The sequence below is a fragment of the Panthera tigris genome, chromosome A1 (genome assembly GCF_018350195.1).
Source record: "Panthera tigris isolate Pti1 chromosome A1, P.tigris_Pti1_mat1.1, whole genome shotgun sequence".
NCBI classification, from domain to species: domain Eukaryota; kingdom Metazoa; phylum Chordata; class Mammalia; order Carnivora; family Felidae; genus Panthera; species Panthera tigris.
Window position 1 is genome coordinate 83,970,382 of NC_056660.1, and position 13,832 is coordinate 83,984,213.

A 13,832-nucleotide genomic window follows, 5' to 3' on the forward strand; every position below is an offset into this window, starting at 1 on the left:
GTGAAAAATCTTTTTTAGGCACTTTGCATACATTATCTCACTGCACTTGACTATCATTTCTGATGAGAAATCTGCTATTATTGTAAGTGATAATCATATATTAGTTGCATATATTAGTTGCTTCTCTTTTGCAGCTTTCTGTAGTCTCTGTTTTTGGCTTATCACGGTTTGATTATAATGTGTCTAACTGTGAGTGTCTGTACTTTTTCCTGTTTACAGATCATTGATTTTTTCTGATGTGTAGATTCATGTCATTCACCAGTTTGGAAAGTGTTCATACATTAGTTTTTCAAATGTTGTTGCTATTCTTTCCTCATTCTTGTAACCGTCTGAACTCCCATTCATTATGTTTAATATGCTTAATTGGTTGGTGTTCTGCTTTCTGAGATTATTTATTTCTCTCTTTTCTGTTTGAGAATTTATAATTGATTGTTTTCTCTTCAGTTTTACTGGTTCTTTCTTTTGCCTGCTCAAATCTGTTGATGAAACACCCTAGTAAATTTAAACTCCATAAATTCTACTTAATTTCATTTTAAAAATTTCAATACATTGATATCTATTTGATGATTCTTCATTATTTGGATTTACTTTAGTTGTGTGTCTACCTATGACTTCCTTAAGGTATTTGAGCATATGTTTTGAACTTTATTTATTTAAATTCAAGTTAGTCAATATACAGTGTAAACTGGCTTTAAGAGTATAACCCAGTGATTCATCACCTACACACAACCCCTAGTGCCCATCCCAATAAATGCCCTCCCCAATGCCCAAACCCACACAGCCCATCCCCCCACCCATCTCCCCTCCAGCAACCCCCAACCCTTTCTCAGTATTCAAGAGTGTCTTATGGTTTGCTCCTTCTCTGTTGTTATCTTATTTTTCCTTCCCTTCCCATATGTTCATCTGTTTTATTTCTTAAATTCCACATATGAGTGAAATCATGTGATATTTGTCTTTCTCTGGTTGACTTATTTCACTTAGTGTAATACACTCTAGTTCCATCCACATTGTTGCAAATGGCAAGATTTCATTTTCTTTAATCTCTGAGTAACATTCCATTATAGATACACGCATACACATACTACAACTTTATTCATTCATTGGTTGATGAACATTGGGCTTTTTACATAATTTGGCTATTGTTGATAGCACTGCTATAAACACTGGGGGGCATGTGCCCCCCCCCCCAAATCAGCATTTTTGTATCCTTTGGATAAATACCTAGTAGCACAATTGCTGGCTTGGGATGAGGTTTTTTTTGGAGTGGTGGGGGTCTGGAGCCAACAACCAAGAAAGAATTCTTGACATATCTTTGGCGCAAAAAAAGGTGATTTTATTAAAGAACGAGGACAGGACCTATGGGCAGGAAGAGTTGCCCCAGGACCATGAGGAATGACTAGTTATATATTTGGGAGTTGGGGGAGATAAAGTCCAAGGAAAATTTCCAAAGGAGCTTTTACATGCTAAAGACTCACAGGATACTGGAGGCCCAGCCATTCTCAAGATAAGGTTTTTCCTTCTAGCAAAGCATTAACGTTAAGACAGTAGGTGGTTTCTACAGAAATGTTATACTCTGCCAGCCTCAAGTATTTGTCAATGGGCTGCAGATCATAAGGAAATTTTTTATCTGCCATTTCCTTCTGCCTTTGTTTCCCACATCAGGTTGTAGGGCAGTTCTATTTTTTTAAATTTGTTTTAGTGTTCATTTTTGAGAGACAGAGAGAGAAAACGAGTGGGGGAGAGGCAGAGAGAGAGAGGGAGACAAAGAATCCAAAGTAAGCTCCCGGCTCTGAGATGTCAGCACAGAGCCCCAAGCAGGGCTCAAACCCTCAAACTGTGAGATCATGATCTGAGCTGAAGTCAGATGCTCAACTGACTGAGCCACCCAGGTGCCCCTATTTTTAATTTTTTGAGGAACCTCCATACTGTTTTCCAGAGTGGCTGCACCACTTTGCATTCCCACCAGCAGCGCAAAAGCGTTCCTCTTTCTCTGCATCCTCGCCAACATCTGTTTGTTTACTGAATTGTTAATTTTAGCCCATCTGATAGGTGTGAGGTGGTATCTCATTGTGGTTTTGGTTTGTATTTCCCTGATGATGAGTGATGTTGAGCATCTTCTCATGTGTCTCTTAGTCATCTGAATGTCTTTGGAAAAGTATCTATGTGCCCATTTCTTCACTGTATTATTTGTTTTATGGGCATTGAGTTTGATAAGTTCTTTATAAATTTTTGATAGTAACCCCTTATCAGATATGTCATTTGCAAATATCTTCTCCCTTTCCATTGGTTGCCTTTTAGTTTTGTTGATTGTTTCCATCACTGTGCAGAAGCTCTTTATATTGATGAGTTCCCAAAAGTTCATTTTTGCTTTTGTTTCCCTTGCCTCTGAAGATATGTCTAGTAAGCAGTTTCTGTGGCCCAGGGCAAAGAGGTTGCTGCCTATTTTCTCCTGTAGGATTTTGATGGTTTCCTGTCTTACGTTAGGTCTTTCATCTATTTTGAATTATTTTTGTGTATTGTGTAAGAAAGTGGTCCATTTTCATCCTTTTCCATGTCTCTGTCCAGTCTTTCCAGCACCATCTGCTGAAGAGTCTGCCTTTTTTCCATTGGATATTTTTTCTTGCTTTGTCAAAGATTTGTTGACCATACATTTGTGGGTTCATTTATGGGTTCTCTATTCTGTTCCATTGATCTGTGTGCCTGTTTTTATGCCAGTAACATACTGATTACAGCTTTGTAATACAGGTTGAAGTCTGGAATTGTGATGCCTCCGTTTTGGTTTTCTTTTTCAACATTACTTTGGCTATCCAGGGTCTTTTCTAGTTCTATACAAATTTTAGAATTTTTTTTTTTGTTGTTGTTCTAGCACTATGAAGAATGTTGGTGTTATTTTGATAAGGATTGTATTGAATGTGTAGATTGCTTTGGGTAGTAGCGACATTCTAATAATATTTGTTCTTCTGATCCAAGAGCATGGGATGTTTTTCCATTTCTTTGTGTCTTCAATTTTTTTCTTAAGCTTTCTATAGTTTTCAGCGTCCAGATCTTTTACCTGAATGGTTATGTTCATTCCTACTTACCTTATGGTTTTTGATTCAATTGTAAATGGGATAGATTCCCTGACTTCTCTTTCTGGTGCTTCATTATTGGTATATAGAAATGCAACCAATTTCTGTATGTGGATTTTATATCCTGAATTTTTGCTGAATTTATGTATCAGTTCTTGCAGGTTTTTTTGGTCAAGTCTTTTGGGTTTTCCACATAGAGTATCATGTCATCTAAGAAGAGTGAATGTTTGACTTCTTTGCCAATTTGTATGCCTTTTCTTTCTTTTTGTTGTCTGATTGTTGAGGCTGGGACTTGCAGTACAATGTTGAACAACAGTGGTGAGCGTGGACATCCCTGTCATGTTCCTGACCTTAGGGGAAAAGCTCTCAGTTTTTCCCCACTGAGGATGATAGTCACTTTGGGTCTTTCAGATATGGCCTTTATAATGTTGAGGTATGTTCCTTCTCTCCCTACTTTGAAGGTTTTTATTAAGAATGGATGCTGTATTTTGTCAAATGCTTTTCTGCATCTATTGAGAGCATCATATGGTTCTTATCTCTTTTTTTTTTTAATTGATGAGGTGTATCCCATTGATTGATTTGCAAATATTGAACCAGCTCTGCAGTCCAGGAATGTATCCCACTTGATCATGGTGAATAATTCTTTAATGTACTGATGAATTGATTTGTTAGTATATTGTTGAGAATTTTTATATCCAAGATTTATTAAGGATATTGGCCTGTAATTCTCCTTTTTAGTGTGGTCTTTGTCTGTTTTTGGGATCCAAGTAATGCTGGCTTCATACCTGAGTTTGGAAGATTTCCTTCCATTTCTATTTTTTGAAACAGTTTGAGAAGAATAAGTATTAACTCTTCTTTAAATGTCTGGTAGAATTCCAATGGGAAGCCAAGGGGCCCAAGACTCTTGCTTGTTCAGAGATTTTTGATTACTGATTCAATATCTTTGCAGGTTATGGGTCTGTTCAAATTTTCAGTTTCTTCTTGTTTCAGTTTTGGTAGTTTGTATGTTTCTAGGAATTTGTTCATTTCTTCCAGATTTCCCAGTTTGTTTGCATATAATTTTCCATAGAATTCTCTTAAAATTGTTTGTATTTCTGTGGTGTTGGTTGTTATCTCTCCTCTTTCAGTTGTGATTTTATATATTTGAGTCCTTCTATTTTCTTTTTGATAAGTCTGGCTAGGGGTTTATCGATGTTGTTAGTTCTTTCAAAGGACCAGCTCTGACTCATTGATCTGTTCTACTTTTTTTTTTTTTGCTGTTGTTGTTTGTTTGTTTCTCTATAGTTTATTTCTTCTCTAACCTTTATTATTTTCCTTTTTCTGCTAGCTTTAAGCTTTATTTGCTGTTCCTTTTCTAGCTACTTTAGGTGTAATGTCAAATTGTGTATTTACGACCTTTCTTTTTTCCCTCTTTATTCTCAAATTGATTGTTAATGAGAACACACATGGAGCAGATTAATGATAATATTCACAATATTCTTGCCATCAGGGTCCTTTTTTTCTTTTTTGTATTCAGAGTCCTTTCCAAAAGGAAACATGCTCCCTGGCATTCTATATTATTCTTAATTTTCAGGTGAAAAAATGAAACAGATAGAGTAACATATAAACACTGGGGATTGCAGTTTTAAAAACAAGACAAAAATTCAGATATTCTTGCTTTAATTCTTCTCTGTATTACCACAGTAAAATATTTATCAAAGTCCAAGAGATTACTGATATGCAATAATGACCAATGACTTTACATTAATGGAGCTATGAAATAATAAATTCATCAGTGAAGTAACTGGGTAAAAGTTCAAATGGAAAAGGGTAGGAATCACTATTCTCTTTATACAGTACTGAAACAATAATAACATTCAAACACCAGGAAGTCCTAAGTAATATTAAATAGTAATTTATAACAGTGAAATGCTGTAACATCTTGAAGTACCTTCTGAATGACCAAAACAGATGAAATTTTGTTCAGTGTAACTTTAGTTTTTTACACAGAACTATGTATTTTTAAAAACTGGCAACCCATGTCAGATATACACAAAAACCTTAACAGACTAGAATGCTCAATAAGTAGAGATCTACATTGCTTCATTGCTATGGATTAATGAGCTTATAATTCATTGAAACCCTTTTAACAAATTCTAGTCTGCCAAATGGCATGTTCAAATAGTTTGGTCCTATTAGTTTTATTAACACAAATCCCAGATTCCTTTATAAGGTGTTTAATTCCTCTTATGATCACCTTTAAAGAGCCTGACTTGGTTTTTGTCTAGGTGAATCAAAGTGTGACCCTCCAGTCCCCAGTCTGTGGGTTCTTCATGACTCTCAGTTCAGTGCAACTCAACACAGTGACCCTCCCATGAGTTTTCCATTGGACATTTTACAGCAATTTTAACACTTTCCACAGAGTATCCTGTCTTTCGCTAGGCTTTTGTCAAATTAATAATGGCATGTGGTGTTCCTTAGCATAACCTGCCAAAATGTGATAATTTCCTTGGAAGAAAAGCCATGAGCTGCAATCACACGTCTGAGTTGACAGACATCCAAATGGATCCTATATAAAAAGAAAATGTTTGTGTCTTCTGGAATATGGATGTCCATGCTTAATAAATTCAAACAGATCCCAACATAAACATCTTCAAACTTGATGGTGTTATGTGACTCATCATTTGATAGATTCTTGGCACCGAATATCTGGACATTATGGAACCCAATCCAGTGCAGTAGGGAAGAAACACCTAGAAGGGATACTTTTGGTACAAAATATGGGCTTTTTGGTAAAATCCTCTATAGGAATAGTTATCTATTAGAGGATAACCTGTGAAAAACTTCTCTGAATGGTTTACATTTAAAAGATACTTCACCAAGTTGCCAGTATTGATGAAAACATCAGTGTCTGTCTTCATGATGTATTTGGAATTGGGGCAAAACTCAGTTACCCACCTGTATCTAAAAAAATCTTGTCGTATTATGTCACCTTAAAGAATGTGCTCATCCTCCAAGGACAATGCTAACACTTTGTCTTCCTTTTTGGCCAGCTGGCCTAGTAAGAAAAAGGTAAGAACCTCATATCCCCACCAAGATTTTTTTTTTCACCACAAGTAACTAATGGCCTGTCTGACTTTCACATCTGAAGGGTGTGAGGTCACCAGAATGATAAGAAGTGGGTTTTGAGTAGAGTAGTTTGAAGTGTGAAGAAAAAGTCTTGTCTGTAAATTGTCTCATACTCATAGAAGTACATCCAGTTAACACTTTCTATCACATTGTAGGGGGGCAGGCTGAAGTACCACATCAGAAGGAAACTCAGGAGGGACAGCAGCAGGAGGCTCCATTTGAGGAATCTCAGTGACATCCTACTTGGAAGAGTGGTCAAGAGAGCCAGGGCCATCCACAGCAGCTCAGAAGCATACGAGCCTCAGGTTCAGCAACATGTCCAAATAAACCAAGGGTCTTTCTCAGCTGTGTGATCGGATATGAATTCTAGCAAATCTTGCACAGCCAGCTCCTGGAAAAACCTCCTTCTTGATTTATTTATTCTGATCTGGTGAAGATCTGATGAAAGATCTTCAATTTCACCAACTGAACAGTTACTAGTATGTAGTAGTCAAAAATAATACTTGAAATTTCTACTAAAAGAGATTCTCAACTTGGCTTAAAATTCTGCCATTATACTGCTTATAAGAGGCATGCCCACAGAATTTCAGATGAGACTAAAGCACTAGCTCTTTTAGTTTTTCTTCTGATTTCCATATTCCATGCTTTAATTAAAACATATGCTGTGAACCCCCGAGCGCAGCGCTAACCCTGCTCCAACACAGGTGGGTGGCTGATGTTGCCCTGCTAGCACACACAGCCTCCCGCCATATTTAAGACCTTTCTTGCTTGACATAGGCCTGAACTGCAATATACTTTTCTCTTTGCTGCGTCCCAAAGGGCTTGGACTATCATGTTTTCATTTTCATTGGCTTCCATTTATTTTTTCAATTTTTTCTCTAAATTCCTGGTTAACCACTCATTCTTTAATAGATGTTCTCTAATCTCCATGTATTTGAGGGCTTTCCAAACTTTTTCTTGTGGTTGACTTCAGTTCCATAGCTTTGTGATCTGAAAATATGCATGTACTATCTTAATCTTTTTGTACCTCTTGAGGGCTGATTTATGACTCAGTATATGATCTATTCTGGACAATGTTCCATGTGCACTTGAGAAGAATGTGCAATCTGCTGCTTTAGGATGAAATGTTCTGAATATATCTGTTAAGTCTGTCTGGTCCAGTATGTCTTTCAAAGCTATTGTTTCTTTGTTGATATTCTGCTTAGATAATGTGTCCATTGTTGTAAGTGAATATTAAAGTCTCCTACTATAATGGTATTATTATCAATGAATTTATTCATGTTTGTGAATAATTGATTCATAAAATTGGGTGCTCAAGTCAGGGGTATAAATATTCACAATTGTCAGATCTCCTTGATTGATAGACCCATTAATTATGATATAATGCTCTTCTTTATCTTGTTACAGTCTTTGTTTTAAAATCTAATTTGTAGATATAAATATGGTTGTTCTGGTTTTCTTTTGACATCCATTAGAATTATAGACAGTTCTCTATCCTCTCACCTTCAATCTGCAGGTGTCTTTAGGTCCAAAATGAATCTTTTGTAGGCAGCATATAGATGGATATTGTTTTTTTTTTTAATCCATTTTGATACACTGTGTCTTTTGATTGGTACATTTAGTCCATTTACATTCAGAGAGATTACTGAAAGACGTGAATTTAGTGCCATTGTGTTACCCATAGAATTAGTGTTTTGGTGATGTTCTCTGTCTAGTACCTTGTAGTCTTTGTTACTTTGGTATTCTTTTTTTTTCTTTTCTCCATTCAGATAGTTCCCCTTAAAATTTCTTGTGGGGCCAGTTTAGTGGTCACAAAGTCCTTTAGTTTTTGTTTGTCTGTGAAACTTTTTATCTCTTTTTCTATTCTGAATGACAGCTTTGCTGGATAAAGAATTGTTGGCTGCATAGTTTTTCCAATCAACACATTGAATATTTCTTGCCACTCTCTTCTGGCCTCCAAGTTTCAGTGGACAGGTCTGCTACCTACCTTATGTATCTTCCCTTGTACATTAAGGACCTTTTTTACTTAGATACTTTCAGAATTCTCTATTTTTATATTTTGTAAGTTTCACTATAATATGCCATTCTGTTTACCTACTTTTGTTGTTTTTGATGGGAGTTCTCTGTGCCTTGTGGACTTGAATGCCTGTTTTCTTTCCCAGATAAGGGAAGTTCTCAGGTATAATTTGTTCAAATAAACCTTCTGTCCCCTTATCCTGCTCTTCTTTTTCTGGGAATCCTATGACATGGATATTGTTTTGTTTTATGGAATCACTAAATTCTCCATGTCTCTCCTCATGATTTAATACTTTCTGTCTTTTTTCAGCTTCATTATTTTCCATAATTTTATCTTCTATATCGCTTATTTTTTCTTCTGTTTCTTCAGTCCTCGTTGTTATTATATTCCGTTGATTTTGCATCTCTGTTATAGCATTTTTTATTTCAGCCTGACTAGTTTTTAGGTCTTTGATATCTGCATCAAGGGTTTCTCTTATGTCTCCTATGTTTTCTTCAAGTCAGCTTGTAGTCTTATGACTGTTTTTCTAAAATCTTGTTCAGGTATATTGCTTATAAATGTTTTGAACAAGTCCCTGGCTGTGATTTCTTCTTGACCTTTCTTTTTGGGAAATTTTTTTCATCTTGTCATTTTGGCTACATTTCTGTCTTTTGTGTGTTTTAAAAGTTTGTTATGTTTCCTGAACATGAGAACAATACTATATTAAAAAGGGATCATACACTGTCCAGGGCCTAGCACTTCAGGAAGTGTTTCTGGTGTATGCTGTGTGAACTCTGTTGTTGCATTTTGGCTGCTCTTTCCCATTGGTCAGTCCTCTGTAATACTCTTTTTTTCTTGCAGTGGGGAGTGTTTGGACCTTTAACTAAGTGTGCTTGATTTGCTTGTTAAAATAATCCTGGGAAAAAAACCCAAAACCTTGATTCAAAAAAAGGAAAAAGAAAAAAAAAGGAAAGGAAAGGCAAAAACAACAACAACAAAAACTAACATAGAATCAAAAAACTTTAAAGCTAACTCCAGAGGAAAAAGAAAGAAAGAAATAGAAAAAAAAAAAAGAAGAAAAAAAGAAGAAAGGAAAAGAATAAAGAAGCCTGATCAAAAAAAAAGAGAGAAAAAGAAATGAAAAAAAAAAAACAAAACACCAGAAACTATGAGCCTGATTCCAAAAGAATGAAAGAAGAAATAAATAAAAAAAGAAAAGCAAGCCTGGTCTTATTTCTACCAGAACTGCAGGTGTCATTTGGAAGCACCTGATTTCCAGTGCACTTGGTGCTAGTGGGGTGCTGGCTGTGCATTTCTTCTGGAGGACGCCCACTATATTGGCTCAGAGTCAGTCTTGTCCTATGAAATAAGCAGTTCCAGGCATAGAAGGTGGGGTTTGGTGTTAGAGGTTCTGCTTCCACTGGGGGCCATTGTGTTGCTTTCTGAAGTCCCACCATCTGGTATTGGTTTGGTGCCACTTCATTTCTCATCCCAGTACAGAGGATCTCATACCCCCCACTATTCAAGCAGCCTTCAAGAATAGTGAGGGAAATTAGCTCACCCTGTGCTACAACTCTTCTGTGTTGTTTCTTTGGAGTGTGGCTGGGATTCATAACTTGGAGTTTTAATGGACCTGGCACCACATGGACCCGCCCACCTTCTGTGGAGTAGAGCCTCTCTACACTGTGTCTCATATCCTTTGTCCTAGAAAAACATTCCCATGCCCACACAGTGTGCAAAATCCATGGTGTAGCAGACTGAAAAGCAGCAAAGGTTATATTCTCTCTGGGTGCACCTTTGTCCCCTGTTGATGAAAGGCCTTTTGCTGAAGCCTGCAGAGTCTTTTGTCCTTGGGGAGGCAATATATCCTCTTCCAAATGTGTCCAGAAAGGGGAAAGTACTCTTCCAATGCACAGGGGAGGTTTCTGCACCATGCTATGGAACCCAGGGCCAGCTCCTTCTTCCTCTGAGCATGGTCTGCTCCTGAGAAAGTCACACCCATCCAAAACTTCAAGGTTTGCTCTCCAAACACTGTTTGCCAAAAAAACAAAAACAAAAACACAAAAAACAAAAACAAAAACAAAATCCATGCAACACTCAGTACTTCTTGCTTACCAGTCTGTGGTCCAGACAGGTTTTCCTCTTGTGTGAATGCTGATACTGCAGTCTATTAACCCCTCTTTGTTTCTTTCCCTTTTGTCTCTCCATGGAAAGGGTTCCCTCCCCTCTGTGGCACTGCAATTTTTCTCTCTCCCACTTCACTTCCACATACCTGGCAACTGCCACACTGTGTCCCTCCAACTGTGGAGATCCTTCTGCCTCTCTGCAGGTCAATTTCCTGGGTATTCCAAGTTATCTGACCTCAATACAGCTGTGTTTGAGGGACTAGAAAGCCCAGGGTTCCCCTACATCCCCACCATCTTAACTCTTCCTCCCCACAAACCACATATCTGACTCATACATAGGATACATACAGAACTCTCAAAACTTAATGGTAAAAACGTGAACAATCTAATTTTAGAAAATAAGCCAAAAGACATGAAAATACATTGATGTTTATTTTATTGAAGTACAAATTAAAATCTCAAGGAGATGCTACCATCACTCTGAAGAGTGGCTAAAATTAAAAAGTAGTGATAACACCAAATGCTAGTGAGGAGAGAAACTGGATCACTTATTCATTTCTGGTCAGAATATAAAATGGTACAGCCACTCTGGAAAGAATCTAGCAATTGTTTTCAATACTAAACATGAACTTACATTACAACTCAACAATTACATTCTTAGGTATTTATCTCAGAGAACTGAAAATTCATGTACACACACACACACACACACCCTATAAATAAATGTTCATAGCACATTGGGGCACCTGGGTGGTTCAGTCGGTTAAGCGGCTGACTTTGCTCAGGTCATGATCTCGCGTTTCCTGGGTCCAAGCTCTGCGTTGGGCTCTGTGCTGACAGCTTGAAGCCTGGAGCCTGCTTCAGATTCTGTGTTCTACTCTCTCTCTGCTCCTCCCCAACTCACGCTCTGTCCCTGTCTCTCTCTCAAAAACAAAATAAAAAAAATAAATGTGCATAGCACACTTAATTATAACAGCTCAAACCAGGAAACAACCGAAATGCCTGACAGTAGGAAAATGGTTAAACAAACTGTGGTGCCACCATAGGATACTATAGAATGTTACATAGCAATAAAACCGGATGGATTATTGATACAACTTGAATAGAGCTCAGGTAATTATGCAGAGTGAAAGATCAATCTCTAAAGGTCATGTACTATATGATTCCATTTATGTATCATTCTAGAAATGACAAAATTGTAGTGATGTTTCAGAAGGGGAAGCCCAGGAAGCTGGGGCCTCAGGGGCTCCTTGTGAGGGCTTCTTCCCTGGAGATAATATTGGTGTGAGTAGAGTTGGGACCTACCTGCCCGGACATGTGCTGAGAGGAAAGAACTTGGAAGGAAGAGGTGGGATACTGACTTACATGCTTCAGGGCATTAGGAAGACAACTTCTCATTTCTCTATTTCTGCTGACTCTGTCTGACTTCAGAAGCACTTCAAGGACTGGTTAAAATAGGGAAGACACAAAAACTACTTGTCTGTCTGACTGGTGGGCTAGAAACTGTCTTGGCTTGAAGGAGGCTTTGTCATCTTTCCTGGACTTTCCCTTTTTCCTCTCTCATTCCTTCATCCATAGTTATAGATTGCTTGAGCAAATCATGAGCAAAGTGTCAGGCTCTGTGTTATCTTAAATGTCTCTTCAAATGAAGTGCAACTAAAGTGAGGAAAGTAAAGGGAAAGAAAAGAGACTGGGAAGAAGGAAAGAGGGAGGTGGAAAGGGTAGGAGGGAAAATAGCAAAATGCATGCCACTTTCCAAACTTGGAGATGCAGGTTCAGGTAAAGAGTAGACACATAATAATGTTTTTGAAATCACTAAAAATAATAAGAAAAAGTTCCTGCCTCCAAGAACTTCCTATTTTCATACAGTAAATCACTGTACTGAATAACAACTCAACCAATCAATCCTTCATTCACACCTCTTCATTTAGTTACTCTGAAATATGCCTGAATACCTGCAGAGTACAGGGACTCTCCTCCAGAAGGAGGTTGCACTGCGGTTACTTCACGTTGGCCCATCCACCTCTGGCCAAGCTTCTAGTGCTTCCCTGGAAATCCCAAAACACAAGGAATCCAGCATGCAATGTCTCCTTCCCCCCATCTCAGGGCTCCTTCCTTGGGTCCAGGCACCTGATCTCTGGTTGTTGATCAGCAGCTTGGTTTGGCTGAGTGTGGGTGGTGGGGAGAGGGGTCAGTGGGTGATTACATATACCTCTGAGGTGAGCCGAGGTAGCATTGTGTGCTTGTTGTGGATGTAAATTGACATTACTGGAGGTAATAATTGTGTATTTTGTGTTGAACAGAGAGATGGCAGGTGTATGCAGCCATCCGTGTGAGGGTGTGTGGCGCATTTGTGGAGCCACTGTGGAGGTGATTTTATTTGTAAGTGTCATTTGCTTACACTTCATAGCCTATACCTTCCTTTAATCTCTAAGTCTGTATGTGATTAATGCAACATACACCCATGCACACATGCATGGGAAGTGCCCACTGAATTCTTCTATACATAACCAAAGCTTCAGAGATCATCCCCTTGTCCACAGAGACCTGTAGGCAAAGGAGGAGAATCTCACGCACTGCCCTTCTCTCTCATTATATAACATGCAGGTATATTATATTAAAAATTTATATACAAAGATAAAAAGGTGAGAACTACATAACTTGTTTATTGTCTCTTGGACAAAATAATTTAGACTAAGACTTGTAAAACATTGTAACAATATCATTCGGTTTTGGTCGATTTGTCATGATGTACCATTTTATTTTATTTTATTAATTTAATTTAATTATTTAATTTATCTCATCCAGAAACACTCTCATATACACACTCGTAGTGTTGTTGTTGTTTGTAGTTGTTTTTTCAATTGAGATATAATTGGCATATAACATTGTTTAGTTTCGAGTGTGGAAAAGAATGATTCAATATATGTATACATTATGATATGATCACCACAACAAGTCTAATTCACAACCATCACCTCACAGAATTATAATTTTTTCTTATGATGAGAACTTTTAAGATATATTCTCTTAGCAACTTTCAAATATACAATACATAATTATTAATAGTCACCATGCTATATGTTAAATTTATTATGTTTTATAACTTATTTATTTTATACCTAGAAGTTTGTACCTCTTGATCCTCTTCACATAGTTAACCCACCCCCAACTCCCACCTCATCTAAACCTACCTGCCTCCAAAAGGCCCCATCTCCAAACAGTAACAATTAGGGAAATAGGCTTCAACGTATGAATCTGGGGAAGAATGGACAACTTCAGTCCATAACACCTCTCACTTCTCCAGTTGTCCTTGAGGGTAAGTTCATTGTCCCTTCTGTGTGTTGGGAGCCTCATGGGGACAAAAGCTGGAGCAGCAGGCTTAGCTGCCAGGGTGGGATGGTACTGGGTGGTTCAGCAGGGGAAAAGAGAAGGTAGAGCCCCAGCTCACAGCCATGCAGGAAACAGGTGAATTAAGTCACTCTCTGGCTCTGGTGTCCAGGGCCACAGTGTCCCCATAGTAGAATAGTCATG

General features: G+C 37.8%; 1 pseudogene; it reads right to left on the reverse strand.

Moving 5' to 3' along the window:
• Window positions 1–5,501: 5,501 nt before the first annotated feature.
• Window positions 5,502–6,471, reverse strand: LOC102953549 (annotated as a pseudogene).
• Window positions 6,472–13,832: the final 7,361 nt, after the last annotated feature.